The sequence below is a fragment of the Lygodium microphyllum genome, chromosome 4 (genome assembly GCF_053477565.2).
Source record: "Lygodium microphyllum isolate KBCC chromosome 4, Lygodium_microphyllum_v1.1.10, whole genome shotgun sequence".
In the NCBI taxonomy this organism is placed as follows: Eukaryota; Viridiplantae; Streptophyta; class Polypodiopsida; order Schizaeales; family Lygodiaceae; genus Lygodium; species Lygodium microphyllum.
In genome coordinates this window covers 13001445-13015919 of record NC_141138.1, presented here as the reverse complement: position 1 = coordinate 13015919, position 14475 = coordinate 13001445, and positions in this window count along the sequence as shown.

Genomic DNA, 14475 nt, shown 5'->3' with positions numbered 1-14475 from the left:
GATATAGGCAGACTTCTGGCGATCAAGAACCCCTGTTTCTGTCATTAGATTGCGAAGGACTGGGCTACAGAGGCGGAGGACCACTCTTACATCTCCTTCATCAAGTCGTGGACAACCAGAGATAATCTTCAACTCTTCCATAGCTAAAAGGCTTAAACCACAAAGTTTATAAAAGCTTAGTTATTTGACTTAAGCTCTTAAACAAAAATCAAATCGTGGAGAGGACGGCGGGCTGTTCTAAAGGCCGAAAATCGCGCCATGGACATCCTCTTGTCCTCCAAATCGATGTCGACTCTGAAGCACTAAAGCTTCTTACTTCCCTAAGTCAACTAAGGCAAATCACTTTTACAAGTCACAAACTCCAGGTCACACCCAACAAAATCAAGTTCAGCAAGTATTTTCTGATGAAGTTCTGCAAGTTCCATAAATCGAATAAGTTCTGCAAGTCACATAAGTCTGCAACTCTACAAGTCAGACTAGTCAACTGGAGTCAAAACTGACTTGTGCTCAAAACTCCTAGAAGGACTATTCCTACGTAGAAACTCCGAACTGCAAAGTTGTTCATTGGAAGGTGCTCTACCCATACGTAGGTTTGCTGAAGCATTTTCAGCATACGAAGAAGGATAAATCACAGATTTTCTGAAGATTGAGAAAGCTATACCCAAAAATACATAAGCCTTGTAACCCCGAACTTGAGCTACACTCATCCCGCTAACCTGATTTTGAGTGAGAAAGGTCTTTTGAGTTTTGCAGGATGATGGAACCACATATGGATGATCTTATGGCTGAAGGCAACCTACGTGAACCTACGATGGAGCAAAAGTTGGACTTAATCATGATGTAATTGGAAGAAGAACAAAGGGCTAGGCAAGCATTGCAAGCTCAACTGGCAAATTTACAAAGAGCGTCTACCGACAAAGAAGAACCTCAAGCTGAAGATCTGATTCGACGTACCATCGACGCAACTCTTGAAGCTCAAACCATCCGCAAGGAATCAAATTATAAGTAAAAGAAGTTTCAAATTCCGTACTTTCAATGGCATACGCGAAGGAAAGACTGTTCTAGCATTCATTAGTCAGTTTGACGACTATTTCCATGAGGAAACCTATGCAAAAAAAGATAAAATCAAGTGTGTCACTAATCATTTAGTAGACAGAGCATCTCTTTGGTGGACTGTAGTACGCAAGAGCATAGATTGTCCTGCTACTTGGGAGGATTTCAAGAAGAAGTTCATGCAGAATTTCCTTCCACCACAATTTCATGAGAAAGCTATTAAGCAATGGGATCTTCTCCAGCAACGGGATCGTGAGCCTATTCCTCAGTATACAGAGCATTTTTGGAATGCACTACTGCAGCTACACATGCTTGAAGACGTACCAGAAGTGACACACAAGCGCAAGTATATGTTTGGACTCCTTGGGCATTACTACGCTGAAGTTAACATGTTCAAACCTGCTACCCTTGAAGACGCCATTTCACTAGCTCACGACACTGAAGATAAGCTACGAGGTAGAGACAGACGACCACAGTAATTCCAAGCCAATGGTAACTATGGATCTAAACAATTCAATTCCAATTTTAGAAGATTTAATCCAGGTCGTTTCTCTTCATCATCTTTCCGCAAAAATTGGGCAAAACCACCTGCATTACCATCCAATGTTAGCCAAAACCCTAAGCTATTCCACAGCCAAATCCAAAAGTACCTAGCATTCCCGCCATTGCAAATAATGTAACCAAAGCCAAGCCAATAGTATGCTATAAATGCCACCAGCCTGGACATCTAGCAGCAAATTGTCATTCAAAGAAGCCACCTGCCCATATCAACTACCTTGGAGCAATGGACGAGGACGAACATGAAGATATGCCTGACTTCACTGAAGATGAGGACGACACTACTACTACTTCCAATACTTTACCAGGTATGCCTACTCCACATTCATTATTGACTATGAAATGTTTTGTGCATGGAAAGGAAAAGACTATTTTGCATGATGACAGTAGTACTCATGATTTTATTTCAGCAAAATTAGTAAAAGAATTGAAATTACAGACTATACCTATGCATTATCGCATAAAAGCTGCATTCCTAGGCACCGGGTATAATGGTACACAGGAAGTGCAAGATTTAGAGATTCAAATTGGTCAATACACTGAAAGAAGAAATTTCCTAGTTGTTTCATTACAGTCGAGTGACATTATCTTAGGTATGCCTTGGCGACACCAGCATAACCCAAATATAGATTATTCCACACAATCAATGAATATTAATTTTCAAGGAAAATCTATTACATTATATGGTATGCATGCATCTAATGTTTTTCCACTGCTTTCGCATACTCAAGCTAAACGTGCATTACGCAAGAGTAGTAAATCTTATCTCATTTGGGTGAATGAATTGCAAGTAAAAGAAAGTCATATGCACCCTAGGCATAAATAATTTCTTGTATATTTTAAGGACTGTTTTGCAGAAGACCTACCATCTGGTTTACCTCCTTCACGTCCAGAAGACCATAAGATAGATTTGATCCTTGGCACACAACCACCTTGCAAAGCACTATATAGGCATAACCAGATAGAGCAAAAAGAAATCCAGAGTCAAGTTGAGGAATTACTAAATAGAGGATTGATTCGACCTAGCAGTTCTCCATTTGGTGCACCTGTTCTGTTAGTCAAAAAAAAGAATAATACCTATCGTATGTGCATTGACTATCGAGCTTTAAATAAGATTACTGTAAAGAATAGGTATCCTATTCCTAGAGTTGATGACCTTATGGACAAACTGCAAGGATCTGCTATATTTAGTAAAATAGACCTTAAGTCTGGTTATCATCAGGTGAGACTAGATAAGTCTGACATATTCAAGACTGCATTTAGAACACAGTTTGGTCATTACGAATTTTTAGTGATGCCATTTGGATTGACTAATGCACCTGCTACCTTTAGTAGAATGATGAACCGTATATTTCTGAAATATCAGTATTGTGTAATTGTTTTTTTTAATGATATTTTGGTGTTTAGTCAAAATGAGAAAGAACATTATGAGCATTTGTCATTGGTTTTTCAGTTATTGAAAGAAAATCAACTGTATGCAAATCCTGAAAAGAGTGAATTCTTTAAAACAGAAATTGAGTATTTAGGTCATATTGTATCATCTGATGGAATTAAAGTTGATCCTAAGAAAATCGATGCAATATTGAATTGACCTGTACCTAAAAACGTGCATGAGTTACGCTCATTTCTTGGTCTTGCTAGTTTCTATAGGAAGTTTGTACGTATTACTTGCTTTACCATTAACCAAACTTCTCAAGAAAGGAATTGTTTATCATTGGACCGAAAATCAACAGAAATCCTTTGACTTACTGAAACATGCATTAACCCATGCCCCTGCTCTACAGTTGCCTGACTTTAATAGACCATTCTTTCTAGTAGTGACCGATGCTAGTGGATTAGGAATAGGAGCTGTACTTATGCAAGACAACCATCCTATAGCCTATTCTAGTTCTAAGCTGAAACCTTCTAAGCTGAAATATTCCACATATGACAAAGAACTATTAGCAATTGTACAAGCATTAAGACAGTGGAAACACTACTTAATGGGTTCAGAATTTATGATTAAGACCGATCAGCAAAGTATTAGACATTTACTTAGCCAACCTCAAATCTCTGACCGTCATATCAAATGGGCCTCCTTTATTCAAAGTTTTCATCCTCTCATTCAATACCAACCCGGAAAAGAAAATGTAGTGGTTGATGCATTGAGTAGAAGACCTGCCATTCATAATATTTCTGTCATATCTTTTGATTCTTTGATTGCTATGAAAGATACATATCATCAGGATATTACTTTTCATGCTGATTGGAATAAATTAGCTCAAAATAATTTGATTCCTATTGATTCATTGTCATATAATGATGGATTTATGTTTTATGAAAAGAGATTGTGTGTTACAATTCCATTCCGATCTTTTGTTTTGAATGAAATTCATTGTCCCCCATATCAAGGTCATAGAGGTATCATATCTACCTTACGTATATTAATTGAAGATTTTTATTGGCCGCATATGGATGCTGATGTATCTAACTTTGTTTCTGAATGTTTAATTTGTCAAAGAGTTAAGAGACATCATGGTAAATAGTATGGATTACTTATGCCTTTGTCTATTCCATCTAAACCTTGGGAACAAATTTCTATGGATTTCATTACTGGTTTACCTAATACTAAATCTAACCATGATATGATTTGGACAGTTGTAGATAGATTTAGTAAACAAGCATATTTCATTCCATGTAAGAAAAATTTAACAGCATCACAGGTAGCACAGTTATTTTTGAAAACTGGTTTTACTAACCATGGATTGCCAAAAGTTATTATTTCAGATCGTGATTCTAGATTTTGTAACAACTTTTGGATTACTCTGTTTGCTAACTTAGGCACAAAGATTGATTTCTCATTTGCATTTCATCCAGAAACTAATGGACAAACAGAAGCCACTAACAGCACAATTCTAGATCTTTTACGTGCATATACTATCTCTAAACCACAGACATGGGACACACATTTGCATTTATTACAGTTTGCATATAACAATACACCACACACATCTACAAAGAAAGCACCGTTTGAAGTGATTTATGGATATAGATTATTTACACCTGTTGCATCTTTGTCAAATAGAATTCAAAGTGCTGATGATATTGCTAGTATGCATAACACTATTTTTGATGAGGTTAAATATATGATTGCTAAAGCCCAGCAATCATATACCAAACAAGCCAACAAGAAAAGACAAGCAATGAATTTCAAAGTTGATGATTATGTCTGGTTGAGAATAGAAAAACATAGATTACAAAGTGTAGATAGACACCCAATTGTAAAATTAGCCCCTAGATTCTATGGACCATTTAGGATCATTCATAAAATTAATGACAATGCATTCAAGTTAGAATTACCCCCTCATTGGAAAATTCACAACACATTTCACATTAGTTTATTGAGACCATTTAGAGGCCAATTACCTGTACACCCTGTTTATGAAAACCCACCTTTATTAGAGGAAGAGACTGAAATACTTGAACCAGAAGCTATCATAGACACTGACTTTATGACCACTAGAACTAGCCGAAGATATTCTAGATATCTAGTTAAATTTAAGAACCATCCTGTAGAGGAAGCACAATGGATGCACGCTAGAGACTTAAATGCTTTCCCCACTCTGTTAGCTCCACATTGAGCTAATAGCAATTGAGGTCAATTGCTATCCCACCCCGGGGGTATGATGCCAGGTAACCGGCTCTCACCCAGCACTCAAGAAAACATAAAACCAGGGTACCGAGCAGCAAAGTATATGCTTGGAGCTTTGCTCCTCACCATGAAACCTGCAAACAAGCCTCTCTTGCCATGAATACACACACAAAAAAGACTCAAGACACACCCTCACAAATCAAGAAACAAGATCAGGAGGCTCCTCCTCTTCCTCTACACACTCAAGATCCATAGCTTTCTGCACAAAGGAAGAGCAAGAAGAAGGATGGACAAAGAGAGTTTGGAAAAGAAGGAAGAGAGAAGTTAAAGAGGCACCACAATCTGCCGTGCTCCATGTTGAGATATCGAGCTCCACTCGTGATACGCCAGGGTGACCGTTGTATATTTATGTCACCGACTTGTCAGTTGCAGATGCGGTTGGTACACCGCCCATGAATAATAGCTACATGATAGCTATCCTTATCTACTCTAGTTCGTGGCTCAGTTAGTATGCCACCTTAGTTAGTTGAGTTTGGTTTGAGACCCATATATAGGGTTCTTCTATTTCTTTGTACTTGAGTTCTTTTGGCTTACACAACTAAGAAGAGGAAAACTGTTTTCAGCCTCCACCCTTGTGTGTCTTCCCCCATTGTGCAAGCAAGAAAGCTTCAAGCGAGACTCCTTCCTTCTCTCCCACAATCTTGACATGGTATCAGAGCCTTGTTCGTGGTAAGGAGCTCAAGAAAGCAAGCCAAGCTCGCAGTGGTCTGGTAAGAGGAGCAGTGTTGCTTTCATTTCCTGTTTTGGGAGCAGATCTCTGCAGGTAGCACAGCCGGAAATTGCAGGAGTGCATTGTCTCAGGTTGAGACGCCCTTCGCGGTGAAGCAAGAGGGCAGTATATGCTGCGGGAAAGGGCTTTAGCCCTTGGCGACCTTGTTTTTTTGATTTGAGGCCATTTCGGGGCCTGTTTTGCAGACGGAAGTTTTCTGCACGCACTCAAGAAAAGGCTCAGTTTTATGCTGTGCGACCACTGTTCTACAGGTCGGTGAAAAGTTACTGTAGAAATTGCATCGTATGCTTGTGCGCAGAGACATTGGGAGTTTCAGAATCATCCTTGTTTCCTGTTTATGCAAAATCGTCACTAGGAAGTGACTGTGTGGTCAAATACCACCTTCGCCAGTTTTGCAGATTTGCCCTTGTGAGGGTGAAGCTGTGTTTTTTGCAGTGACAGAATTTCTTGCAGTATTCTGTAATGGCGTCTGATTCTCTTTCACAGATTGTCACTGAAAAGCTTGACAAGAACAACTTCCAGGCATGGAAGTTTAGAATGACGAATTTCCTTATGGGAAAAGGATATTGGGAATTTGTTGCAGGAAATGAAGAAGAACCAGTTCTTCCTGATGTTCCTAATCAACAACAAATGCAGGCATTTAAAACATGGCATGAGAGAGCCAGGAAAGTTATGTATTGGCTGTCTATCAGTATTTCAGACTCTATGATTGTGCACATTCAGGATGCAAGTACGCCAAAGGAGGCATGGGATACTTTGTCAAAAATGTATAGCACAAATACGCAAGCCAGGAAAATGCAGCTCAAGCAAGAGTTGCATAATGTGCAAAGAGAAAGTATGAGCATCAACGACTACCACATGAAGGTGAAGAAGATTGCAGATGCACTTGCTTCCATTGGGTCGCTAGTGGAAGATGATGATTTAGTTTCCGTGACCTTGAATGGTCTAGGAAAGGATTATGCACAGTTTCGGACATCCATTTCAGTTCGTGAAAGATTTCCTGATTTTGAGGAGTTGATTGCTCTTCTAATTTCTGAGGAACAGAGAAATGGTGGTGCATCTTCTTCAGGAGGAACTTCAAAAGAAGCTGTCTTCTACTCAAATGCTGGAAGAGGTAGAGGCAGAGGTAGAGGAGGCCGATTTGGAGGCCGTGGCAGAAATCAGAATATGCAGCAAACTCAAGAAAACCAGTCCTATGGAGGAGGACGTGGTAACTCTAGAGGCAGGGGGAGCCAAAGAGGTCGTGGTGGATGGCAAAGAGGCCAAAATGCAAACAGTAATGTTGAATGCTACTACTGTGGTAAAATGGGTCATATGGCTAAAGACTGCTATAAAAAGCAGAATGACATCATGAATGGAAAACTGCAACAAGGGAATTATGCATCTTCTAGTAGACAGGGTGATGACAGAAATGAGCATTTGTTCATGGTGCAGCACATGAACAATTCTATGACAAGTGCAGAAGAAAGCAATGATGTATGGTATGTTGACTCAGGTGCATCAAACCACATGACAGGTCATGCAGAATGGATGGAGGATGCAAGGAAAATGGAAAAACCAGGATTTGTGGAGACTGGTGATGATACTGCACATCCTATTGTGCAGATTGGAAAAATTCCCTTGTCTATGCAGGGTGGGAAAAAGAAATACCTGTCCGATGTATTTCATGTCCCGAATATCACCAAGAATCTGGTTTCAGTTGGTCAAATGGTTGAACAGGGCTTGCAGGTCAGATTTAATCCTCATGGATGCTTTGTTGAGGATATGAAAAATAAAGGTCGCTTGATAGCAAAAGGAAAGAAGAAGGGCAGAATGTTTACATTGGATGCAGACATGTCTGAATTGAGTGCAGCAATGTTTGCACATGGGACCGGTGTAGTTGCAGATATTGATATCTGGCATAAACGCATTGGTCATGTTAATGTACAGTGACTTAAATCAATGCAGGCCCAAAATATTGTTGCAGGATTGCCCAAATTCAAGGTTGCAGAAATGCATAAGGTATGTGAAGCCTGTCAGTTTGGAAAACAGGCAAGGAAACCATTTCCTAGACATGTTCAAGAGAGTGAGAAGCCATTGGAATTAATTCACTCTGATGTGTGGACAACTAAAGCTGCATCTCTTGGAGGCTGTCATTATTTTGTCAGTTTTATTGATGACTATAGCAGAAAAGTTTGGGTGTATTTTATGAAAAAGAAAAGTGAAGTTTTTGGGCATTTCAAAACTCTTAAAGCTATGGTTGAAAAAGAAACAGGCTTGCAGATAAAATGCCTAAGGTCAGATGGAGGGGGAGAGTACCTCTCAAATGAGTTTGCAAAGTTATTGCAGGAGCATGGCATAAAGCAGCAATATTCATGCAGTTATACCCCACAACAAAATGGAATTGCAGAAAGGAAAAACAGGCATATTGGAGAGGTATCTCGTGCCATGCTCAATGAAAAAGACTTGCCAGATTTTTATTGGGCTGAAGCAGTTGCTACAGCAGTCTACATAATGAACAGGACTCCCACTGCAGCAATACATGGAATGACTCCAGAGGAGAGGTATACTGGTAGGAAACCAGATATTTCTCATTTGAAAATTTTTGGTTGCATTGCCTATGTACATGTGCCAGATGAGCTGAGATCCAAGTTGGATCCAAAAGCTGAGAAGTGCATCTTTATTGGTTACTCTCTGCAGCAAAAAGGGTATAGATGCTATAACCCTTCTACTCGTAAGTTTACAGTGAGCAGAGATGTTGTTTTTGATGAGATGAGTAGCTGGTATAAACCAGTAAATGTGATTGATGATGAAGATGCACAAAATGGTAATGCTACACAGAATTCACAGCAGCAGTCACAAAATATTAGTGGACCTGGAGCGTCCTCTAGCAGTGGTTCACATTCTTCGCCATGGACAGGCAGATTGAGATCACGAGAATCTTCTCAAAGCAATGCAGATAGTGGTATGCAGGTATCACGAAAAGGAAAAGAGAAGGTTGATCAGCCCATGTTTGATGTGAATGCAGGTCACTCTTATGTGGATGGTGAATCCAGTGGCTCAGAACAGAGCATTGATGATGAGTTGGGTATTCCTTCTATTGTTACACCTGGAGTAAGGAAGACCAGGGATGTTTTGAGAGCACCTGGGAGTGAACCTACTTTGCGCAGGTCTACAAGAGCTAAGTATCCTGTGGATAGGCTGAAATATGATGGATTTACAGCCATTCACTATGCATATATGGTCAAAGTGATACAGGAACCAGAACCCACATCTTTTGAGCAAGCCATGGGAAAAGAAAAATGGGAGAAAGCCATGGATGAAGAAATGGATGCCTTGGAAGCAAATGCTACATGGGAGTTAGTACCTTTGCCTAAAGGTAAGAATGCAATTGGCTGTAAGTGGGTTTATAAGGTGAAGCACAATGCTGATGGTTCTGTGAACAGATACAAGGCAAGATTAGTAGTCAAGGGGTATGCACAAACATATGGCATTGACTATGAAGAAACATTTAGTCCGGTTGCAAGGATGGCAACCGTAAGAGCAGTCATTGCTATGGCTGCATCAAAGGGATGGTCTTTACATCAGATGGATGTAAAGAATGCCTTCTTGCATGGTGATTTGCAAGAAGAGGTCTATATGGAGCAGCCACCAGGTTATGTGCATGCTGTTCATCCTGAGTTTGTTTGCAGGTTGAAGAAAGCCTTGTATGGCTTGAAGCAAGCACCTAGAGCATGGTCTGACAAGATAGGACAGTATCTTGTCACTATTGGCTTTCAGATTTCCAAGGCAGATTTCTCACTTTATGTGAGAAAAACAGAGAAAGGTATTATGCTGCTTGTCATTTATGTTGATGATTTGATTATGACAGGTGACAGTGATGAAGATATCCTTCATGTGAAAATGCTATTGAAGCAGAAGTTTGAGATGAAGGACTTGGGAGAGCTGCGTTATTTCTTGGGCATTGAGGTGATTAGATCACCAAGTGGGATACAGCTCTTGCAGAGACAGTATGGATTGGACATGCTGTCCAAATATGGGATGACAGGCTGTAAGCCTATTTCAGTTCCTTTGGAGCAAAATGTGAAGCTGAGCACAGATGCAGGTGAACTTCTAGAAGACCCTACTATGTACAGACGCATAGTAGGAAGTTTGATTTATATGACTATTACCAGGCCAGATTTGAGCTATGCTGTTGGATTGGTAAGTCAGTTTATGCAGGCTCCAAGGAAACCACATTTGGATGCAGCTAGACGCATACTTAGGTATGTGAAGTCCACATTGCAGTATGGACTATTTTATGAGACTGGGGTTCAGATACAGTTGCATGGATACACTGATGCTGATTGGGCTGGTAGTATTTCTGATAGACGATCTACCAGTGGATATGTATTCTCTTTTGGGAGTGCTGCAGTCACTTGGAGCAGCAAGAAACAGCCTACAGTTGCCTTGTCGAGCACAGAGGCTGAGTACAGGGGTGCAGCAATGGCTGCATGTGAGGTAGCTTGGTTGCATAAGCTACTTTATGATATGCATCAGTCTACAGATGGGCCAGTTGTCATTTATTGTGACAACATGAGTAGTATACACTTGGCAAATAACCCAGTCTATCATGCTAGAACAAAGCACATTGAGGTGCATTATCACTATGTGCGAGAGAGGGTTTTACTAGGTCTTATTGATCTAGTTTATGTCAGCACAGAGGATCAGGTAGCTGACATATTCACGAAGGCATTGGGCGCAGAGAAGCTGTGCAAGTTCAGAGACCTGCTTGGTGTGCAGGAATTGGGATTGAGCTCGAGGGGGAGTGTTGAGATATCGAGCTCCACTCGTGATACGCCAGGGTGACCGTTGTATATTTATGTCACCGACTTGTCAGTTGCAGATGCGGTTGGTACACCGCCCATGAATAATAGCTACATGATAGCTATCCTTATCTACTCTAGTTCGTGGCTCAGTTAGTATGCCACCTTAGTTAGTTGAGTTTGGTTTGAGACCCATATCTAGGGTTCTTCTATTTCTTTGTACTTGAGTTCTTTTGGCTTACACAACTAAGAAGAGGAAAACTGTTTTCAGCCTCCACCCTTGTGTGTCTTCCCCCATTGTGCAAGCAAGAAAGCTTCAAGCGAGACTCCTTCCTTCTCTCCCACAATCTTGACACTCCAACCTCCTCAACCACTTTTCCCCAAGAACCCCAATTGCACCCTTTTGAACCTTTATTAAATCAAATATTTTTGACCATACAAAAAGACTAAGGTTGAAGCCCTTATGTGTTACATGTATTCTAAGCAAGATTCCTAAGGTTTTTAAAATCAAAAAACATATGCAATGGCTTTTATAGCTCCAAGCCAAGCATTTACAATGGTAAAAATATATATCAATGAAGTACAACTTAGATACAATATCACAAACATTTTTGATAAAGTGAATAATTTGTCAATGTAGATCCCAAATCTTTTAGCCTTTTTGATGACAAAATTGAAGGCTATCATTCCTCCCACACTTAAATTGGTGAGCTCCCGCGAACCAAAGAACCATGGTAAACTTCCATTGTAAGCTTCAAGAAAAACATCATATCCTTCTTCTCATTGCTTCACACTTCCGTGGATCATTTGTCCACTTCTTCAACAACCATTATCTCTTCACATCAATATTTTGTCTTGATTCCAAACACCCATCACTAACTAATACACTGATAAGGATGAATACCACAATGCTTCGATTTTGAAAGACACACTATCTCCATGAAGAAGAAACATTGAAAATCCACCAATTTGACACCAAAAAGGTGAAAAACCCACAAAAGATCTTCAATAACTACTCCCACTCTTAAGATTCATCTTTGAAGCACTCCCACCCGTAAGATTCTAGTGCTTTGGCTTTGATATGAAGGCTTCATTGTAACATTGCATAGGAACTAGCTTTATAAGAACCTTAGGATTTTAAGGTTTTATTAAAACAAAAGATTATCTTTTTTTTATTGCCGTTTCTTGCCGATGCCTTCTGTGGATGTGGATGAGGACGAACGGTCCTGAGAGAAAGAAATGGAGGAGGGAGATGAAACCCCTATGGCACTGCTGCAGCGGCGTCTCGGAGGCATCCTCGCAGAGTCGCAGAGGCTTCTTTGCATTCATGCTCGCCTCTTTTCAGCCTTCGCCACGACTCTCATCCTTCCCCTCTCCTTTATGCTCCTTGCCTTCTTTATTTCGTCTCCGACAGTCCGACTGACCCTGCGTTCCTCTGCGTTGAATAACCTGCCTTCGGAGAATCGAAGTCCTTGCCCCTCCCCTCCATCGCCACCGTCATCGCCAACCCAGCCGGCCTTCCCTCAGATCAACGGCCCCAATTCCATACCCCTTGGCGCAGATTACCCCTCCTCCTTCTCCTCTTATTTGATCTAAGATTATACGCCCCAAGAATGTGCAGCTCGAATGGTGGCCCTCACGGCTGGTTCCACAGGAATTCTTTGGAGGGAGGCTTCAATGTCGTTGACAGTTTGCCCCCAAGCGTGCAACTCCACAGTCCATGAGATTCGTCCACGGCAGTGACAACTGCAGAGATCGCATGAGATCCACAGACCCAAGCTCTTACACCGCCCTGGATCGCTGTTGCAGTCGATGAGGCCATAAAATGGGCATTGCCCAAGACTTCTGATCACTTTCTCGACATTCATCTCTGCTAGCCTCTGCTCCAAGACGGCTCTTCTTCCTTTCTCCTCCCCTCATCCACAAGAAGCTTGATTCTCAATTTGCAAATTTGCCAGCAAAATAGAGCTTGTGAGAAACAAATCTGCGTGTATCTCCCTGCTCTTCAAAGATCTTGAAAACTTGCTCTTTACTTTGCAGAATCCATGGCTAGCCCAGTCCCGGCAACGGAACCAAAAATAACCGGCTCTCACCCAGCACTCAAGAAAACATAAAACCAGGGTACCGAGCAGCAAAGTATATGCTTGGAGCTTTGCTCCTCACCATGAAACCTGCAAACAAGCCTCTCTTGCCATGAATACACACACAAAAAAGACTCAAGACACACCCTCACAAATCAAGAAACAAGATCAGGAGGCTCCTCCTCTTCCTCTACACACTCAAGATCCATAGCTTTCTGCACAAAGGAAGAGCAAGAAGAAGGATGGACAAAGAGAGTTTGGAAAAGAAGGAAGAGAGAAGTTAAAGAGGCACCGCAATCTGCCGTGCTCCAACCTCCTCAACCACTTTTCCCCAAGAACCCCAATTGCACCCTTTTGAACCTTTATTAAATCAAATATTTTTGACCATACAAAAAGACTAAGGTTGAAGCCCTTATGTGTTACATGTATTCTAAGCAAGATTCCTAAGGTTTTTAAAATCAAAAAACATATGCAATGGCTTTTATAGCTCCAAGCCAAGCATTTACAATGGTAAAAATATATATCAATGAAGTACAACTTAGATACAATATCACAAACATTTTTGATAAAGTGAATAATTTGTCAATGTAGATCCCAAATCTTTTAGCCTTTTTGATGACAAAATTGAAGGCTATCACCAGGAGGCATATTTCACGGTGGATTCCGTGAGGTTTTACGGTGGATTCCGTAAACTTTGATGACCGGGGCTCATACACAAAGTGGATTCTTTGTGCAAGAAGTTGATGGGGACGCCTATCCTTTTCGGGCGTTTCACTAATTTGTGGATTCCGTGCCACAGTGGATTCCGTGAGGTTTTACGGTGGATTCCGTAAACTTTGATGACCGGGGCTCATACACAAAGTGGATTCTTTGTGCGAGAAGTTGATGGGGATGCGTGTCCTTTTTGGGCGTTTCATTAATTTAGTGTGTACATGGGTGATTCCATAGCAGGTGATTCCGCAAAATGCATATTAAATTAATAAATGTTTATGAGTTTAGAGTGCACACTCGTAATAAATTAAGGTTAGGATTTATTTCTAACCAGTTGATTTATTTATGTAGCTGAAGACTGCTAGGTATTCACTTTTGTCGGTTTAATTGTATTATTTTACTAACGATTGTGAATGCTTCAGTTGATGTGTAGAGATAGCAGCAGTGGCGGAGGAAAGCATTGGAGGATAGCGAGTATTCGATCTATGGATTATATTTTGATAGGTTCCATGCCTATATTTTGTCATGCCTATTTATTGAGGCATCGATTATTTATTATTATTTTGTATGCGCATGGGCGCACGGTTATGTTATTTCTATTTGGACATTGTATTGGGCATGCCAGACTCTTTGGGCACCGTCCATTAGCTTTATTCCTATTTTTGTAAAACCAAACTCAAAAGCTAAAAGCTTGTTATATTTTTGTAAATTGGGCTATTATTGAGCATGAAGATGAAATATACATAAAATACATGCTTTGTGAAGCGCTCACACAAGGCATGGGGGGAGATTGCACCCAATTGGTTTCTTGCTCTTGTCGTTCATGCTTTTTACCTTGTAACTTGTGCAAAAAGTAGAGTTTATTGT